We start from the raw sequence: 19,537 nt of genomic DNA, 5'->3' as shown, positions 1-19,537 counted from the left end.
AGAAAGAAAATCTTTCTAATCAATACAAAATTATCAAGAACACATAAAGGGGGAAATATTTTCAAATGTAAAATTTATTTGCATGGAGATAATCACACTATTAAAGAAACATGTAAAATGAAATTTTCACAAAAATTAAGGCAGATATTAAGCAAATTTCTTATGATATAGCATTGACAACAGGTCAATAAGTAAATGAAGAAAACTCCAATAGGAACTTGGACGATGGAGAAGATTCCAATACAAGTTCTGACTTCTAAGCATAACCAAACACCTTGAGGAAAGGAATCATTGGGTTTGAAGGCTTAGAACCACATGTAGGTCCACTGGTATAACATAATCCATGAAGACAATGTTTGTTAACTTACTTTGGTGACTAGGGACATGTGTATTTAACCTTGCCAGTAGCCATCTAAGATGCAATTATTGATCTCTCTCCATCTGAACAACGAAAAAAATCAAGCTCTCTCTCCACATTGCAATTCCACTGCCTCACAAGTAGCCTCAAGGTCTCTTCAGCAAGGAAGACAGGCTTCTTCGGTGATGACTCCGACCTTCTAAGAGTGTTTTCCCGAGAGACTACAAATACCTAGCTTCAGAAATAGTGTCACATTATTTCCATTACATTCCAGAGGAGGCCTCTCAAAAAATCCCAACTCATTGCTGTCAAGTAGATGCTGATTCCTGGCAATCCCCTGTGGCTTTCTGAGCCGGTCACAGTTTACCGGAATGGAAAGCCATCTCTCTCCAGAGGAAGTACTAGTGGTTTCGGATTGCAAACCACATGGCTCCCCGCCCAACGTGTAGCCACTACACACTGAAAAGTCAACATGCTTCCCAAGGACCACAGCCAAGAAAGCCCGGTGGAGCTGTTCACTCTGAAACACATGGGGTCGCCCTGAGTGTAGCTGGACTTCATGCTAACTGGGTTGGTAGATTCTTAGGTGTCCATTAGCTGAATGGAACATGCTTTGCACCCTTTCTTAATCCATCCCATGTAATTTCTCAAAACTAGACACAAGAAATCAGCAATTCACATAGCCCTACATCTGGTAAAGAAATCGAAACTCATTTTTAAATCATCCCTCAAAGGAAGTTCAAAACTTAGTTTCCTTCCATGTTCAATAATAATAAATAAAATAATAAATATTTTCAATCACGTGGAACTCAATTGTTATTCTTGGTTTGAATAGATGTCTCACATTGACATCCAAATGACCAAGCAATAGCAACAGTTAGTGAAAAGCTCGGCTCTCCGGTCAGTCAGTGCTCCTCAGCGCCTCCACAGACTTGTATTTGAATGTGAAATCTGTTACTTGAATTTCTGTTCTCTGCCCTTCGCTCGTTGGCTGCGCTAGAGTCAGGACCATACTAGACCAATATGGCCTTACAGTAGGTTTTGTTATAGCTTATACTGAATGCTCTCCAGGTTTGGTCTGTTTTTCAAATTTTCCTTGGCTAATCTACGACCGTAGCATTCACATAGGAATTTTGGATTCGGCTCGACAATTCACCCTGCCATGTCCCCCTCCCTCCCCCCAAAAAAAGATAGAAAGGGGACAAACATAAAGAAACAAATAAAACAGGCACACAATCAAGCAAAATACCTTACTGATTCTGACTCCTGGCAAAACTATAGGACAGGGTAGAGCTGCCACTGTGGTTTTCCGAGACAGTAACTCTTTATGGTGGTTCAAGCCCAGCAGTTGCTCCTTGGGAGAAAGCCTCTGCTTTCTGCTCCCAGACTGATCATCTCCGAGCCCTACGGAGCAGTGCTCACTCTTCCGTGAGGTCACGGTGAGGTTGACTCAACTCAGTGGCAGTGGGTTTGCTTGTTGGGGTTTGTTTTGTTTTTTGAGGAGGGTGAATTCTGGACCTTATGCTTTAATTCACTTTTTAAAAAAATAGGTTCTCATTTTTTTGTGATGAGTGTGTATATATATAAACATATATATGTGTATATACATTCAGACACTATCAATGCTACCATTTCATCATTTTTTACATGTACATGTCAAGGAGGGCTTTTGATCTAATAAATTTTAATACAAACCTGAGCATTTACTAAGACAGAAAAGAAAGAGCCATTAAATGGAAAAAGTAAATGAAATATTAAAGCTCATCATTCCTGAAGCTGTTGGGAAACCTCATACTAATACATTAGTCCTGTAATTTTGTTGAGAGGGGTATTGGCAATATGAATCAAGTTCCAGGTGATCTGTATTCATAAATTCATTCAGAAGATGCGGAAAGACACTGCTCCCTCTCTGCTGCTTCCGCCTGCCAGGCCTGAGCACAGACGGTTTCGGCTTCACTCTGGGGGAGTCTGGCTTCTGGGTCAGTGGGGACTGGAGGGTGGCAGGGTTAGCTCTGTGACCGTGGTTAAGTCACCCTCCCTCTCTCTGAACCGATCTATGTTTTCACAACAGGACCCTTGTTAATTAACCACATACATCCCAGGCCCCTTTTCCTGGGGCCTTTTAATTTAGCGCCTGACCTGGGGCCCAGGAATTTGGGATTTTTCTTTTTAAACTTTCAAGTAATTTTTATGATAGATTCTTTATTATCAAATATAATCTAATGTTCACTTTGAAAATCAAGTACCACTTAAAAACCACAGGGTTTGATATCCATAGGGCTTTGCCGCTCTGATCGCCAGGATGATTCATTCCATTCCTGTGTGCTCCTGGAATATACCAGTACTGGGAAGGGAGAAAGAACCTTGCTACATCTCTTATTTCCAAATAACTTGTTCTGACCTTAGGCTTGGATGGTGCTTGTCTCAGTGGGTGTGTTTGTGCCGCCACCTGGTGGTAAGGCTGCGCCATTGCGTGGCCCCCGGTCTCCACTAGCTCATCCTAAGCCTGCTTTGAGCTACCCATTAGCTAGAGCATGAAGCACATTAAAGAGAGACTGCTTGTCCGGACTGTGGTGGGTGTGATTTAATTTCCCAGACAGTAGGTGGCGTCCAAACACTGCTCTAAATCCAAACGGCTACCTATAGTTCAGTATTTTTTTAAATTATCTAAAAATAGAAACGTATTCTTAAAGTTGTAGGATTATACCAAAGGTGCAATTCATCGTTTCCCCACAATTTTTTGTTCTTGGAATATCCGATACCATATCAATTAGTGACGTCTTCTTGCTTCATTCTCTACGGGAAAGCAAAGGAAGAGGATCAATTGCGGGGGAGTGGGGGGTGTGGGGGGGGGGCGGCAAGATCCCTGGTGAAGTAAAAAAACAAAAATCATAATGGGGACTTAGAGCGAGAGCCTGAACGCTTTCCCACAGAAAGAATAAGTATTCTACAGCAGACTTGTGTCAGAGGCGAGTCCCTTACTGATCTCTCAGGCCCTTGGCAGAGAAACCTGAGAAAACTTTCCCCTCGGGGGGAAATTATCAACTGGCTTTCCATTTTCTCTTGTTTGTTAGAGACATCCTGGAGCTCAGGAGAGTCTGACTGCACTCGCCAATCAAAAACTCGAACACTGTCGCATCATCCGTTACCAGGAATGCTGCTTCCAGAGGGGGCTGCTAACATGTCTAAAGAATCACAGCCCTTCCGGTATTGAAATGCTTGCGAAGTCACAATGTCCTCATTTTGTCTGTTAAAAACAGCAGCAACAAGGATTTTCCCAAACCTACAGCACTAATCTCGGTGTGCTGATTATGATGACAGATTATGAACTCCTGACTTCCAGGCACCGCCTCTGCTCCTAGACACACTCACACATTCCCTTGTCCGAATAGCTCTGTCTCTTAAAGGACTTAACCTTAGTGTGTGCACATCACTGCCCAGGACAGCGCTCACCATACGGGCTGACGGAAAGAGTTTACATGCATCTGGATCAAATCTTTAAAGCACTAAATTGAAATAATCCTCCGAATGAAGGCGAGTCTGTTTCCAAAGAAGACGGTTGGACTAAATCTCTGACCAGCAACTGACGCTGCTGCTCTGCTCGGATGCTGCTTGGATCTCAAGACTGAGGCACCCAATCCAGAGGCAGAGCAACAAGTTCCTCCCATTCCACCTCGCACATCCCTTTGCATCTGGACTGCAGCTCCTCTCATCCAGTCCGTTTCTCGACGCTTTAAAAGGGTGCTGGTCATGTGACTTGCTGTAACCACTAGAACGCAGCAAACGTGGCTTTGTGGGAATTCTGCAGCGTTGGATGCCGCAGACTGCCTTGGCTAACCACGCAGGTGAGGGATAAGAAAGGGCCTGGAAAGTCAGGCCCCAGTGATGACAGAGCCAACCCGGTCAACTATGTTAGGTCTCCCAGCCCCAGTCAAGCCAGCAAATGAAGATGACTGCTACCGCATGAGTAGGACCATGAGGTCATACTTGGCCATGAGATCGGTTGACGGGTTGGGTCACTGGAGGAGAGAAGTCAGGGAACTGGGAGGGCAGGAGGGATCATCCACATGGACAGTGACAGCATCGAAAATGATGCTGGGTGGGTCGAGGGGAAAGTGCTAAAACCATCATGACCCAACCAAAATCTACTCATTGCCCTCCATTGAGTCCGACTCATGGTATCAGGCATGTGATACATAGTAGGCTTCTTCCGTGCGGTTTCTTGGCTATAACTTTTTAGAGCAGTAGATTGGCCGGAGGAACCCTGGTAGCTTAGTGGTTATAATGTGGGTTACTAACTGCAAGATCAGCTGTTCAATACCACCGGCTGCTCTGAGGAAGCTAGACGGGGCTTTCTAGTCCCTGAAAGAGTTACAGTCTCAGAAAGCCACAGGGGCAGTTCTAGCCTGCCTCGTAGGGTCATTGGAATTTGGCAGCGACTCGGTGTCAGTGAGTTTGGAGTGGAGATTAATCAGTTCTTTCTTCCATGGTCCCACAATGTAAGTTCGAACTGCCAACATTTAGGTTAGTAGACAGTGCAAACTACTATACTTCTATTGGTCATGAAAGTCACGTTTGCACCACTCAGCTACCTGAGGTTCATACAAGTCTACAACAGTGGAGAGGAGAATAATGAGGTCACCAATACCACCCCTAACCAATGGCAGGAGGAGTAAGGGAGAGCCCCCACTTGCACCAGTGGTAGGGGAGGCAGTGTCCCTGGGGAGAGCCAGGTTTACAGAAGAGGAGCTGGAAGGTGAAAGAAACATCCAAAGACAGCAAATTCTGGGGTCTTTTCCATGCTAGAGTCCCTGGGTGCTGCTCTAGATAAAGTGCTCAATGCTTAACTGAAATGTTAAGCCAAACACTCACTGCCATCAAGTTGATTCTGGCCCCTAAGCAACCACGTAGGGCAGAATACAGCCACTCCTGCGGGTTTCCAAGACTGTCGATGTTTCAAACTCCTGAACTTGTACACCCCACGACACCATCAGGACTCCTAACTAAAATTCCAACAGAGGCACCCAGAAGAAAGGCCTGGTGGTATGCTCCCAATATTCAGTCATTGAAAATCCCATGGAACACAGCTCTGCTCTGACACACGTGGGCTTGGTGTGAAGTAGAGTCCAATTGATAGCACCCATAGAGACCCCCACCATTCACCCCACCACACACACACACACACACACACACACACACACACACCATGCCTGAGTTCTAGGCCCCTTGGTGGAATTCTAGGAGGCTGAGGTCTAAGGAAGGATGAGAGATCAGAGAAGGGGAAACCGGGCCAGATGGGGATTTGAGGCAGCAAGTCTGAGGCCTCTCCTGGGGACTGAGATAAACAGAATCAAGGGTATAAGGGGATTAGCCCTGCCGGCCTGCAGCAGGGGGATTACTGTGAGTGGCACAGCTGTTAGGGAGGAAAGCAACCGTCACATATACGCCTTGGAGGAGCCGGGCTAGAAATTTGTCCTACTCTGGGATACCAAGTCTGGCCAATGCCAGGAAGCAAACTCACTCACTGCCATCGAGTCCATGATGACTCCTAGCAACTCTGCAGGACAGGGCAGAACGGCCCCTGTGAGTTTCCCAGACTGGGCCTCTTCACAGGAATAGAAAGCTCCATCTTTCTCCATCGGAGCTGCTGGTGGTTTCTAACTGCTAACCTTGTGGATCACAGCCCAACATGTAACCACTGCCCCACCAGGGTTCCTGTGACAGGTAGATTAATGCAGAACTCTGAGTCCTGCCAACACCTTTACATGAATGCCCGAGGAACTGATGAAACGGTCAATGAAACAGAGCAGAGCACAGGAAGAGATCCCAACCTCTATTCCAGTGTGTAACAAGAGAGAAGTTCAACTCAATGGGAATGCCTGCCTCTTTCCATAAGCATCTGTTCTTTTATTTCCAGATGATTTAAGCACATGCATATAAACAATGTTCAGAATAGATAAAACCTGTATTTAGAAGGGCCTTCTCTGAAGACCAGAAAGCCAAAGTTGTAAGAAGAAAGACGCCAGGACCGTTGGCTGTCAAAACAACCCTGACTCTGGGGGGCGCCCGTGTGTCCAGGTAGACCGACGTTCGGTGGGGTTTTCAAAGGTGGGATGTTTGGAAAGAACATCACAAGCCTTTCTTTTTTTTTTAAACATTTTATTAGGGGCTCATACAACGCTTATCACATCCATACATATACATACATCAATTGTATAAAGCACATCTGTACATTCTTTGCCCTCATCATTGTCAAAGCATTTGCTCTCCACTTAAGCCCTTGGCATCAGGTCCTCTTTTTTCCCCTCTCTCCCGCTCCCCCCTCCCTCATGAACCCTTGATAATTTATAAATTATTATTTTGTCATTTCTTGCCCTGTCCGTCGTCTCCCTTCATCCCCTTTTCTGTTGTCCGTCCCCCAGGGAGGAGGTCACATGTCGATCCTTGTCATCGGTTCCCCCTTTCCAACCCACTCACCCTCTACTCTCCCAGTATCGCCCCACAAACCCCTGGTCCTGAAGGGATCATCTGCCCTGAATTCCCTGTGCCTCCAGCTCCCATATGCACCAGTGTACAACCTCTGCTCTATCCAGACTTGCAAGGTAGAATTCGGATCATGGTAGTTAGGGGGAAGAAAGCATTTAGGAACTGGGGGGTAGCTGTATTCTTCCTCGGTGCTACATCGCACCCTGACTGACTCATCTCCTCCCCTAGCCCCCTCTGCAAGGGGATCTCCAGTGGCCGACAAATGGGCTTTGGGTCTCCACTCTGCACTTCCCCCTTCATTCACTATGGTAAGATTTTTTTTTATGCTGCCTGATACCTGATCCCTTCAACACCTCGTGATCGCACAGGTTGGTGACACCAGGCCTTTCTTGTGAGGTGTCTGTCGGGACTCCAGCCTCTAACCTTTCAGACCAGCAAGTGACTGTCTGTGCTACCAAAGGGCTGCGCCCAAGACAAAACATCCAGGATGGAAACCTCAAATAATGAAAGGTTTCACTTCATGTCACAAAAGTGCCCACCAGGAAAGAAATACATTGACAAAATGAATTTCATTGAGATGAATAACCACCCTATCGGGTTGTTACACTTGGGTGACTTGCATGTTGCCATGATTTGGGAGGCTAGGCCCCTAGTATTTCAAATACCTACAGCAGCAGGGTCACCTGTGATGGACAGGTTCAGTGGGGCTTCCAGGCTAAGACAGAGTAGACAGAAAGGCCAGGCGGTCTACTTCTGAAAACCAGCCATTGAGGATCCTATGGATAACAGCAGAACATTGCCTAATGTGGTGCTGGAAGACAAGTCCCCCAGGTTGGAAGGCACCAGGAAAACAACTGTGGAAGAGCCCCCTCCTCAAAGTAAATGAGACATGAATGATGCTGATGGAATAACGTGGCCGCGGCAGTTACACATTCTCATGTCGACTTGATAAGTAGAGTGAATGGGGTGGAGTCTAACCTGTCAGTCGGGTCACAGCCGGATGGTACCTCCTTGTAGGTGTGACCTTCTCATAAGAGGGGACTGGGAACCTCCCCCCCCCTCTCTGCTTCACCTTCCTTTTGACAATCCACTTGGAGTCACACTGATGGCAGTCAGACCACTGGAGATGCACCCACTACCCCTGGATCCACAAGACTTTGCACTAACAGCCTGCGGTCTTCCTGCATTCTGCATTGTTGCACGTGGCTGCACGAGTCTGAAGAGGGGTGCATGGACTACTATCACGCTTATGGAGTAGCAGCGGACTTATGGGCTTGATCTGGACGGGGATGAGATGTTTGCTTGATATAGAATTACTTCTTTTTTTAATCATTTTATTGGGGGCTCATACAACTCTAATTACAACCCATACATACAATTGTGTAAAGCATATTTGTACATTCATTGCCCTCATCATTCTCAAAACATTTGATCACCACTTAAGCTCCTGGCATCAGCTCCTATTTTCCCCCTCCCTCCCCGCTCCCCCCTCCCTCATGAACCCTTGATAATTTATAAATTATTATTTTGTCATATCTTACACTGTCCAACATCTCCCTTCACCCGCTTTTCTGTTCTCCATCCCCAGGGAGGAGGTTATATGTAGATCCTTGTAATCGGTCCCCACCCCCTTTCCACCCTACCCTCCCAGTATTGCCACTCTCAGCACTGGTCCTGAGGGATCATCTGTCCTGGATTCCCTATGTTTCCAATTCCTATCTGTACCAGTGTACCTCCTCTGGTCTAGCAGGATTTATAAGGTAGAATTGGGATCATGATAGTGGGGGGTGGGGGGGAACTTTTAGGAACTAGAGGAAAGTTGTATGTTTCATTGTTGCTACACTGCACCCTGACTGGCTCGTCTCCTCCCCGTGACCCTTCTATAAGGGGATATCCAGTTGCCTACAGGTGGGCTTTGAGTCCCCACTCTGCACTCCCCCTCATTCACAGTGATAAGGTTTTTTGTTCTTTGGTAACTGATAACTTATCCCTTCGACACATCATGATCACAAATGCTGGTGTGCTTCTTCCATGTGGACTTTGTTGCTTCTGAGCTAGATGGCCACTTGTTTACCTTCAAGTCTTTAAGACCCCAGATGCTATACCTTTTGAGAGCGGGGTCAGTTTGGCTCCGTTTAGGGCCAGCCCTGTAGCCCAATCTTTTCACACACTTCTCCACATGTTTACATTGCCCTCAGGGTTTGGTGCGCCTTGGTGGTCTGCATGCACACTCCTAATTCTGAGGAGAATAAGCAATACTCCCCCCTGGGTGGGTTAGTGCCCTGCTCCTCCAGTTCCATCATCCCCCTTCTCCCTCTCCCTTCCCCCTTTGCCCCCTTCTTGGTGTTTGAATAATATGTACCTCCTTGGGTTTGGTCCAACCTCGTCCTGGCTACTTGGGCCTCAACCTGTAGAGTGTGAGAAAAATGGCTTTTCTTCTATGCCTCCTTGTGCTGATTACACTTACCTCAGGGGACTCGTGTTGTACTTGTCCCTTTTGTGATTGGCTAATTTTGCTTAGCATAATTTCCTCCAACTCTTCCCATGAAACGGCATGCTTCGTGAAATCGTCAGTGATTTTTAGGGATGCGTAGTAATTCATTGTATGTATGTGCTGCAGTTTATTAATCCACTCTTCTATCAGGACGGACATTTAGGTTGTTTCCAATTCTTTGCGATTTTGAATTGTGCCGCAATGAACATCGGAGCGTGCTCTATGTCTTACCTCTTCTGGGTCTATGCCCAGTAGAGGGCTAACTGGGCCATAAGGTAGCTCGATTTCCATTTGCTTTGAATACCACCAGATCACTTGCCACAGAGGTGGTAGGTATCTCCACGACCACCAGCAGTGGAAGAGAGTTCCTAGCTCGCCACATCCCCTCCAGCACTTGTTGCTCTCTGATTTTCTGATTTGGTCAATCCTTAAGGGTATTAGATGGTATCTCATGGTTGTTTTAATTTGCATTTCTCTGATGGCTAATGATTGGGAGCATTCTCTCATATGTTTATTGGAGACTGGGGTCTCCTCCCTAGGTCTTTTGCCCACTTCCTCAAGGGGTTAACTATTCTCCTCTTTTTTCAGGGTAAGAGGGTATTGTAGATTTTAGTAATAAGTCCTTGTCTGTTCTGTCATTGCTAAAAAATCCTCTCCCAGTCTGTGGGTTCATTTGCTACCCTCTTGGTGAAGTCTTTCAACGTACACAGATGTTTTATCCTTAGTATATCCCACATGTCGATTTCAGGCTCACCTTTGCGTGTACCCTTCCCTATTGCAGGTAGCCTATGCATTCCCTGAGCCGAGGTTCTTAGGGTTGTCCTGATCCCTTCATTGATGGTCCTGATGGTTTGGGGTTTTACTTCTAGATGTGATCCACCTTGAGTTTGTTCTTCTGCATGGAGTGATATACACATCTTGTTTCATTTTTCTACAGGATATTCATTGCTTCCAGCACCACTTGTTAAAGAGGGCTTCCATCACCCATTTGATGCTTTTGGGGCCCTTGTCAAAGATCAGTTGTCTATATGCTGATGGTTTTATTTCTGGGTTTTCTGTCCTTTTCCATTGGTCTGAGTATCTGCCATTATACCAGTACCACGCTGTTTTGACCACTGTGGCTGTGAAGTAGGTGTGAAAGTCAGTTAAAGCAAGCCCTCTGACCTTGTCCTTCTTGAGGATCCTCTGCTAATTCTGGGCTTCTTCCCTCTCCATATGAAATTGGTGGTCTGTTTTTCCAATTCTTTGAAGAAAGTTATTGGTATTTGAATCAGGATAGTGTTAAACTTATATAGTGCCTAGGGCAAGATTGACCTCTTTACTATATGAAGTCTTCTGATCCACAAGCATGGGAAATTCTTCCATTTGTGGAGGTTACTTTTGGTTTCCTGTAGCAGGGTTCTGTAGTTTTCCCTGTATACGTCTTTCTGGTTTTTTGGGTTCAATATATCCCTATATATTTCAATTTGTTCTTGGCTATAGTTAAAAGTACTGTCTTCTTGATCTCTTTCATAATCTTGTCTGATATAGATAGAAAACCAATAGACTTCTGTTTGTTGACCTTGTATCCTGCCACTCTTCCATATTCCTCTATTACATTCCTCCTGTTGTAGAGCTTTTGATATTTTCAATGTACAGAATCATGTCGTCTGCAAATAGCAATAGTTCCACCTCCTCCTCTCCCAATTGGATACCTTTAATGCCCTTCTGCTCTCTCATGTTGCTAGTTAACATCTCCAGTACAGTGCAAGGTTGAACAGAAGTGAGGACAAGGGGCATCCTTGTCTGGTCCCCTTTTTCCGTGGGATTGCTTTAGTCTTTTCTCCATTGACTATGATGTTGACTATTGGCTTTTCATAGATTGCGTGTATTAACTTGAGGAATTTTCCTTCCATTCCAATCTTCTTGAGTGTCTTAATTAGGAATGGGTGTTGGATGGTGTCAATTTTTTCCTGCATCTAGCGATATTATCATGTGATTCATATCCTTTTTCTTCTCAATGTGGTCTCTCTGTGAGCCTGAGATTATGGCCACGTCTAGAGAGCATTCTGGGGAAATTTTTGCTCTCTGTGGAACTAGCATGCAGCAATGGGTGGCAGACCCCATCCTTCTGGACCTGGCGAAGGGCTAAGAGAGCCTGGAGGCAGAAGCAGTGAACTTGGAGCATTTCAGGGCATTCTCCAATCGCTTCATGAGTGAAAATCAAAGGGGGAGACCTGAACCAGACCCCAGTACACTAAGTCTATTTTTAGCACCCATCCTCCTTATATTGGCCCTCTTACCTCTTAATTTTCTGGTCTGGCAGCAGGAGACCCAGGCAGGTGATTCTACTTGGATGCCGTCTTGATGCCCTCCCCACCTTGTACTGTTTGAAAGACTCCCTCTTGGCCTGTGTACAGGTTGCCTGTTATAATGTCATTCGTAATTCGCTATGTTCCACACAGTCAAATGCTTTCACGTTCTCAATTTCTAATACAAAGGAAAGCTAGCTAATGTTTATCATTGCAGTAAAGCTAGCATGTCTGTTTGCTTTTAACTTTTTTTTTTTTTTTTTTAGTAGCCAGAGGCTGGGTCTTCGGTGATTTAATTTTAACGGAGAACCCAGGCTGCACTAAGCCTACATGATTAGAGCAGATGGTGGCTATCTTTCCAGAGGGGGAGCCTGAGCCCTCCTGGCAGCACCCACCCAAGATTGAAGGCAAAGCCCCGAGTGCGCCCTCTCCTGCACTGCCTGGCTCATGGGTGAGATGAGCGCCTGCACAACCACACTCAAACACTAGGTAGGAAGTCCCAGCGGGCAGAGGAGGTGATCAAACAATGACTCACGGATGGACGCTGAGATGAAAGTGCAGGAGAGGAAGCTCTCTCTCCTCCAGGGGAGGGCATGGCATGCACATTCTTGACATAAGTATATCCTGACGGGGGCCTGGGGGAGGTTGTTGATGGGATGGGGGAGCTGGGCTAGTGAGAGGTCTTTGTGTCTAAGGAAAAGAACAGCAATGATTAGGGCTAAGAGGGAAGTGGTAAAATGCCTCTAAGAATGAAAAAGGAGAGCCTTCTTTCTTCCTTTCTCTTAAATGAGCCGGGAAAGGGTGTCTTTTCCTTTCCTTGCTGCAGTGGCAGTGGGCTCAGTGGGTTCTCAGACATGATTTCTGCACCATGGGCTTTTGTGGGGAAGGACACAGGAGTTAGTATCAGAAGCAGGCTTCTCTGTACACGGTCTAGTACGTGCGAGTTCTTAGGCTGGATGCACACAGGAACCCTGAGCACGCAAGGTGCTACGGTCAAAGCTTCTGAAATATTGAAGTTGTGTGACAGACAGATTTTTGGCTCTTTCTTGTACACATACTCATTGGGAGACACCCCAGATAACAGGATGGGGACCAGGTTGGCTTGGGAGCCACGGTACCTCTGCCCTAATTCACTACATGTTCTTTTCCGAGAAACACATTCAATGGCTGCGTGAAGCCCTGTGGTTCAGAGAACTCGCCTGCCCTCCACCCACCTGCTCTCAGGCTCCCCATGAACCCCACCACAGCAGGAGCTGAAGAGGCAGGGCATCTCTGCTCCCTCTCATGGGGAAACTACTTGGTGACCTCATGAACGGTGTGGGCAAGGTAGCCCACGTTGCCGGAGGTGACTCCAGCCACAGAGATGCGGCCGTCCTTTGTCATGTAGATAGAGAACTCCTTGGTCAGCCGCTCCACCTGTTCAGGCTTGAGCCCCGTGAAACAAAACATGGCAATTTGGTCAGTGATGTACTGCGAGTTGTGGGAGGAGCCCTCCTCCTTGAGCTTGGAGACCAGCTGGGTCCGCATGCTGATGATGCGGTCTGACATGCCTTTGACTTCCTGCAACCATTGTTTCCCCAGCTCCGGCGTGGTCAGGATGGTTGAGGCAATACTGGCCCCATGGAGATGGGGGTTGGAATACATGGGACCGATCAAAATCTTCAACTGCGACTCCACCCTCTTGGCAGTTTCAGCATCCCTGCAGACCACGGTGAAGGCCCCCACGTGCTCACCGTCCAAGCCCACGTTCTTGGCGTAGGACTGGCAGAGGCACACGTCAATGCCCTGGTCGATGAAGTGGCGCACGGCCCAGGCGTCCTTGTTACCGTCCCCACTGGCGAAGCCTTGGTAGGCCATGCCGAAGAATGCAAACAGATTCCTTTTCTTCACCACGCTGGCCATCTCCTCCCACTGCTCAGGGCGGGTCCACCCGGCGGGGTTGTGAGCACAGGCATGCAGGAGGACCGCGCTCTGCTCGGGCATTTTTGATATGTCATCGATAGCACCTGCGAAGTCGAAACCGCAAGTCTTGGGGTCGTAGTACCGATACCCCTGAAGCTGCATGCCAGCGTCCCTGAAGATGGGCGTGTGGTTTCCCCAGGAGGGCTTGGGCAGAAAGGCGTCTTGGCTGAACTTAAAGAATCTTTGCAGGAAACTGGCTCCGATCCTGAGTGCGCCGGTGCCAGAAATGGTCTGCACGGTGACGTATCGGCCACTTTTCAACACCTCGCTGTTCTCGCCCAGGGCCAGTTCTGCAGATGCCTTACAAAATTCAGCCAGTCCCCCAATGGGCAGGTATTCCTTGTCCAGGTTTTTTGCAGCAATCTGGGCTTCAGCCTTCAGGACACTAGGGAGCACATAGGGCTGTCCTTTGTCATCCCGGTAGGCCCCAACTCCCAGGTTCATCTTTTTGCTGTTGGTATCTCTCTTAAAAGCTTCGGGGACTCCCAGAATTGGATCCTTCCCCATCTCCACATGGGCCCACCAGGAGCTGGCTCTGGCAGAAGCCGGGGCGGCGAGGCCTGGGTGGAAGGCGACGGCGACTCCGGAGAGGACGCGACCAGAGTGCAGCAGGGCCATGGTGGGCGGCAGGCGGCAGGCGGCAGGACAGACCGAGGACAAGTGTCTTTGGTGAGAGGTTTATAGCGCAAACGGATTTGCCATTCAACAGTTCACGCCATAACAGCACTAATCCTATTCCCTCCCAGTCTAGCACTTCCATTTGCTACCCCTCTTCCGGCCTTCTGAGCTTTCTCCCTGTGCAAATGTTGCCCTTTTGAGCTCCTGTCGTTGATTATTCTACGGAGTAGGTTCTGAGAAGCGGTGCTATGACTCCCTTTGTAGGCCTGGCTATCATGTGCTTGAACGTTTAGCCATGGAGGTGAGTTGAATTCCAGTCTTAAAGGGTGACTAAGGCCAGGAGTGTCTGCGTTTCACTGGTCCAACAGACCAATGATCCAGGTCTCCTTTATGATTCTGAGGTTTTTTCACATTATTCTCCAACTCAGCCCAGGACCCTGTTGTAATCTGCTGTGGTCAGCAGCTGTAGCCGGGCACCAACTCATTCTGGGTTCAGGGTCATGAAAGCTGAAGTTGGAGTGGTCCTTCAGTCCTTTGGACTCCTTGTCTCTGAACACCTTTGATTTTCTTCCTTCTGCCTTGTCTCAGACTGACACATTAGAATGATGGTGTCGGTGAAGAATATTGAATCTGCCACAGACAACCAGAAGAACGAAAAACTTTGTCTTAGAAAAAGCACAGTCAAATTCTTCCTTCGAAGGGAGAATGGAAAGACTTTGTCTCATTTACCTTAGACATGGTCCTAGGAGGGTCCAGGCCCTGGAGAAGGACATATGTTTGACATTATGACTTGAACTGTGTTTCCCCAAAATACATATCACTTTTGCTCTACCATGACTCTCGGCAGTTTGGCAGTTAGATAATGTTTTGAAGTACATGTTGTAATGTACCAGTTATATGATGATGTAATCATCACCCATGATGTGATCAGCCCGGATCCAGAGTAAGGGGAATGAGGTGGGAGGTCCCTGTCATAATTCAATGAAAGGGATTTCCCTGGGCTTGTTCTGCATTGTCATTCATTTAGAAACAATAAAAGGAGAATGAAGTAATCAGAAAGAAAAGGAACTACTGTCTCCAAGAAAGAAGAGCCAGGAGTGGCCTGCACTGTTTGGACCAGGCGTCTCTGCTTTGGGGCATTCCAGAAGCAGGGGGCACACACAGAGAGAGCCTTCTTTTAGACTGGACGTTTTGAATCTGAGTTGCCAGCCTCCTAAACGGAAAATGCATTTCTGTTTGTCAAAACCATCTACTTGTGCTGTTTCTTTATAGCAGCGCTCACTAAGACAGTTGCTAAAGCACCGCCTCTGCAAAAAAGAAGATGGATCTTACCACAGGTTTCTTTGGTTGCTGTCTCTGTTTTTGTTTTGCATGAAATTAAATTAAATACAAGGTCCAGCTAGACCAGAGCATGTACACTGGTACAGATAAGAGCTCTCGACTCAAGGAATCCAGAACAGATAAACCCTTCGGGACCAATAATGAAAGTAGCAATACCATGAGGGTAGGGGGAAAGTGGAGGGAGAAGGGGGACAAAAGAGGGAACTGATCACAGTGATCGACATATAAACAACAACAACACCCCCAGGGGGACAAACATCAGAAATGTGGGTGAAGGGAGACAGTAAATGGTGTAAAATATGAAAATTAAAATAATATATATTATCAAGGGTCCACAAGGGTGGGAGGGAGGGAAATGGAGGGGGGAAAGGAGGAACTGATACCAAGGGCTCAAGTAGAAAGGAAATATTTTGGAAATGATGACAAAATATGCACAAATGTGCTTGGTACAATTGATGTATGAATTGTTATAAAAGCTGTAAGAGCCCCCAATAAAATGATTCATTAAGATAAATAAATAAATACCTTAAAATAAAAATAAAATAAAAAGCAAAATAAGTACAAAGGGCTCTTAAACGCTCGTGGAAAATGGATTTGAATGATAATTAAAATTTCCCACTAACTTTTAAAAACCCCCTCATATATAAAAAGCTTCGCATACATAGAGTACTGAGGGAGGCAGGGAGAAAAATGTTAGGATAACTTGTTCTCCGCTGGTGTCTTCTCTAAGCGAGTGAGTTTGTATTGCCACCTGGTGGTCAGTCTATGTCATTGCTCTCATACGCTCCCAACCCTCCCAGCCCAATTGGCCCATTCAAACCCCTCGACAAAATCCAAGACGCAAGGGGCTTGGGATGGAAGACCCTCCAGGACAGTAAGAAACCAGAAAGTCCATCCCAGTGACAGTGTGCCAAGTACCCAAGGCCCTGCTCAGCTCCTCTTGAATAGTCAAAAATGTATGCCAGCTAACGACCTTACAGAGATAGCTCCTTGGACCCTTACAGCTCCTTTGGAAGTTAGGGGGTTGGTTCCTTTTCCACAGAGGGGAAAGTGAGGCTCAGAGAAGTGAAGTGACTAGTAAAAAGACTCACCTAGGCTGGATGCTGAGGTCACCTAGCGAGTTTTAACAAATACTGATTCCTAGGCCAGGCCCTGGAGTTTCTGACGTCACTCTGGGGGCGTGGCATTGGGGGTTTTGTAAAGCTCCTGAGAGATTCCAAGGTGCAGCCGGGATGAGAAACCCCGCTCCAACTTCACCCGGCCAGCTCCCCTTCTGGGCTCTGCCTCTGCTGCTTCGCCCCCCCCCCCGCCCCCCCACTCCCCCCCCCCCGCCCCCGACAACGCAGGCTGCCACAGGTGGTCGGAGGGAGCACAGAATGAATGGGCTCCAGAAAGGAGCCGCCCGCCTGAGCGAGGCCCTGCGATGTGCACCCCTGGGTCCTGCTGCGTGTGGGCTGTGTGCCCTGGAGCCAGGGACTGCACCTGTCTGTGAAATGTCCGCATATGTAAAACAGGGATGAAAGCAGCGTTGGCTCCCTGCGACTGTTGTGTTAAACTACATATAAAATACTAAGACCCGGAGACCCAAGGCCCAAGTGTCGACCAACGGAGATCCCCTCATAGAGGGGTTTAGGAGAGGAGATGGGTTAATTAGGGTGTGAGGTAGTATCGATGAAGAACACAGCTTTCCCCCGGATCCTGGATGCTTCCTCCCCCCAACTACCATGATCCGAATTCTACCTTGCAGGGCTGGATAGGACAGAGGCTGTACACTGGTGCATATGAGGGTTGGAGGTACAGGGAATCCAGGGTGGATGATACCTTCAGGACCAAGGTGTGAGGGACGATGCTGGGAGAGTGGAGGGCGAGTGGGTTGGAAAGGGGGAACTGATTACAAGGATCCACATGTGACCTCTTCCCTGGGAGAGGGACAGCAGAGAAGGGGGAAGGGAGACTCCGGATAGGGCAAGATATGACAAAACAACGATGTATAAATTACCAAGGGCATATGAGGGAGGGGGGAAGGGGGAAGGAGGAGGGGAAAAAAAAGAGGACCTGATGCAAGGGGCTTAAGTGGAGAGCAAATGCCTTGAGAATGATTGGGGCAGGGAATGTATGGATGTGCTTTATACAGTTGATGTATGTATATGTGTGGATTGTGGTAAGAGTTGTATGAGTCCCTAATAAAATGTAAAAGAAGAAAAGAGAAAAAAATGATTAGGGCAAAGACTGTACAGATGTGCTTTATACAATTGATGTATGTATATATATGAACTGTGAAAAGAATTGTATGAGCCCCAATAAATTGTTAAAATTAAAATTTAAAAAAAAATACTAAGACCCGTCCACAACCCAACCCACAGCTGCCTAGGGTCCTAGGCACCCTATACGACAGAATAGACCTGCGCTGTCGGCTTCTGATTGTGCAGAGGGTCATTGTGAGTCAGCACCGGCTGGACAGCATCTAACAACAAATTGAAATAAACAGAATGAAGGAAAGTCGGTTTCAGAATAGGAACTGCAGTCTAAATTGCTGACCAGCAACTGATGATGCTGCTGCTCTCAGATGCTGATTGGTTCGCAACACTGAGGCCACCCAATCCAGAGGGAGAGCAATGAGTTCCTCGGTTCCTGTTTGGGGGTGTGGCTACAGCAGCGTGATTGGGAGACTTGTATGCTCCTCACTACCCCGCGCTCCTCACCTGCCCTGGGCTCTCCTGTTGCCCTGCATGGTGGGTTGGTAGTTCCCTGGGGGCACCTGAATGGCATCTCTGACACTGCTCCTGATGGTGCTGGACCCTCCTCTAGCTTTATCCAGGCATACCCAACATTAAGTACCCACCGTGAGTGTTCACCATTATGGGGTGAAGCAAGAGAGGGAAAGAATCCACTTTGTCACTGTGTTCAGACCGTGTGATATCATATTGTCTTTAAAATATATATTGTCCATCTTCTTCACTAATGATGTATCTTTATTATATGAATCCCACATTCTTTCCCCAAGTGAGTAGGAAATTATTCTATAGCCCTGTGAAGACTTCAGGGGCAAGGACTCCCGGGAGAGGGACTTCCGGAGAAAGGTCTACATGGGACAGGACGGTGGCCATGTTTAAGGGTGAGAAAGAAGGCCAGAGCCGCGGGAGCACTTCAACCAAGGAGCAGAGGGATGTGGACAAGGTGGGGAGGGAGTTAGGAGCAAAGGCATTTATGGCATGACAGCATAGAAAGAAATTTTAATTGTATGTGAAGACATAGGAGAAGGCACTATAAGAGGGTTAGATAGAGAGATCATTGATGTTGTTGTTGTTGTTGTTGTTGGTGGTGGTGGTGGTGGTGGTGGTGGTGTGTTTTCTAATCATTCTAACTCCTAAGTAGAAAATGGATTGTATGGTTCACCAATGGAGACAAGAAGACCATCTGGCCCACATGGAAGAACACACCAGCCTGTGTGATCGGGTGGTCCCGAAGGGATCAGTTATCAGGCATCAAAGAACAAAAAATCATATCATTAGCTGCACACCTCCATGATACGATCGCTGAAGACAAACAGGTACTTAAGCAAATGTGGCGAAGAAAGCTGATGGTGCCCGGCTATCGAAAGAGATAGTGTCTGGGGTCTTAAAGGCTTGAAGGTGAACAAGCGGCCATCTAGCTCAGAAGCAACAAAACCCACATGGACGAAGCACACCAGCCAGTGCGATCACGAGGTGCCAAAGGGACCAGGTATAAGGCATCATGCAAAAAAAGAAAAAAAAGAATATGTGTGTATATATGTGTGTGTGTGTGTGTGTGTGTGTGTGTGTGTGTGTGTGTGTGTATGCCATAGTGAATGAAGGGGGAAGTGCAGAGTGGAGACCCAAGGCCCATTTGTCAGCCACTGGAGATCCCCTCACAGAGGGGTTTAGGAGAGGAGATGGGTCAGTCAGGGTGCGATATAGTACCGATGAAGAACACAGCTTTCCCCCAGATCCTGGATGCTTCCTCCCC

At 47.2% G+C, this 19,537-nt stretch overlaps 1 pseudogene; it reads right to left on the bottom strand.

Moving 5' to 3' along the window:
• Positions 1-9,185: 9,185 nt before the first annotated feature.
• Positions 9,186-14,890, bottom strand: LOC142453062 (aspartate aminotransferase, mitochondrial pseudogene; annotated as a pseudogene).
• Between the last annotated feature and the right edge of the window lie 4,647 nt (positions 14,891-19,537).

The sequence above is a fragment of the Tenrec ecaudatus genome, chromosome 7, assembly GCF_050624435.1.
Source record: "Tenrec ecaudatus isolate mTenEca1 chromosome 7, mTenEca1.hap1, whole genome shotgun sequence".
NCBI lineage: Eukaryota > Metazoa > Chordata > Mammalia > Afrosoricida > Tenrecidae > Tenrec > Tenrec ecaudatus.
Note: the sequence above shows the minus strand (reverse complement) of the source record. Positions and strands in the feature narration are given on the sequence as shown.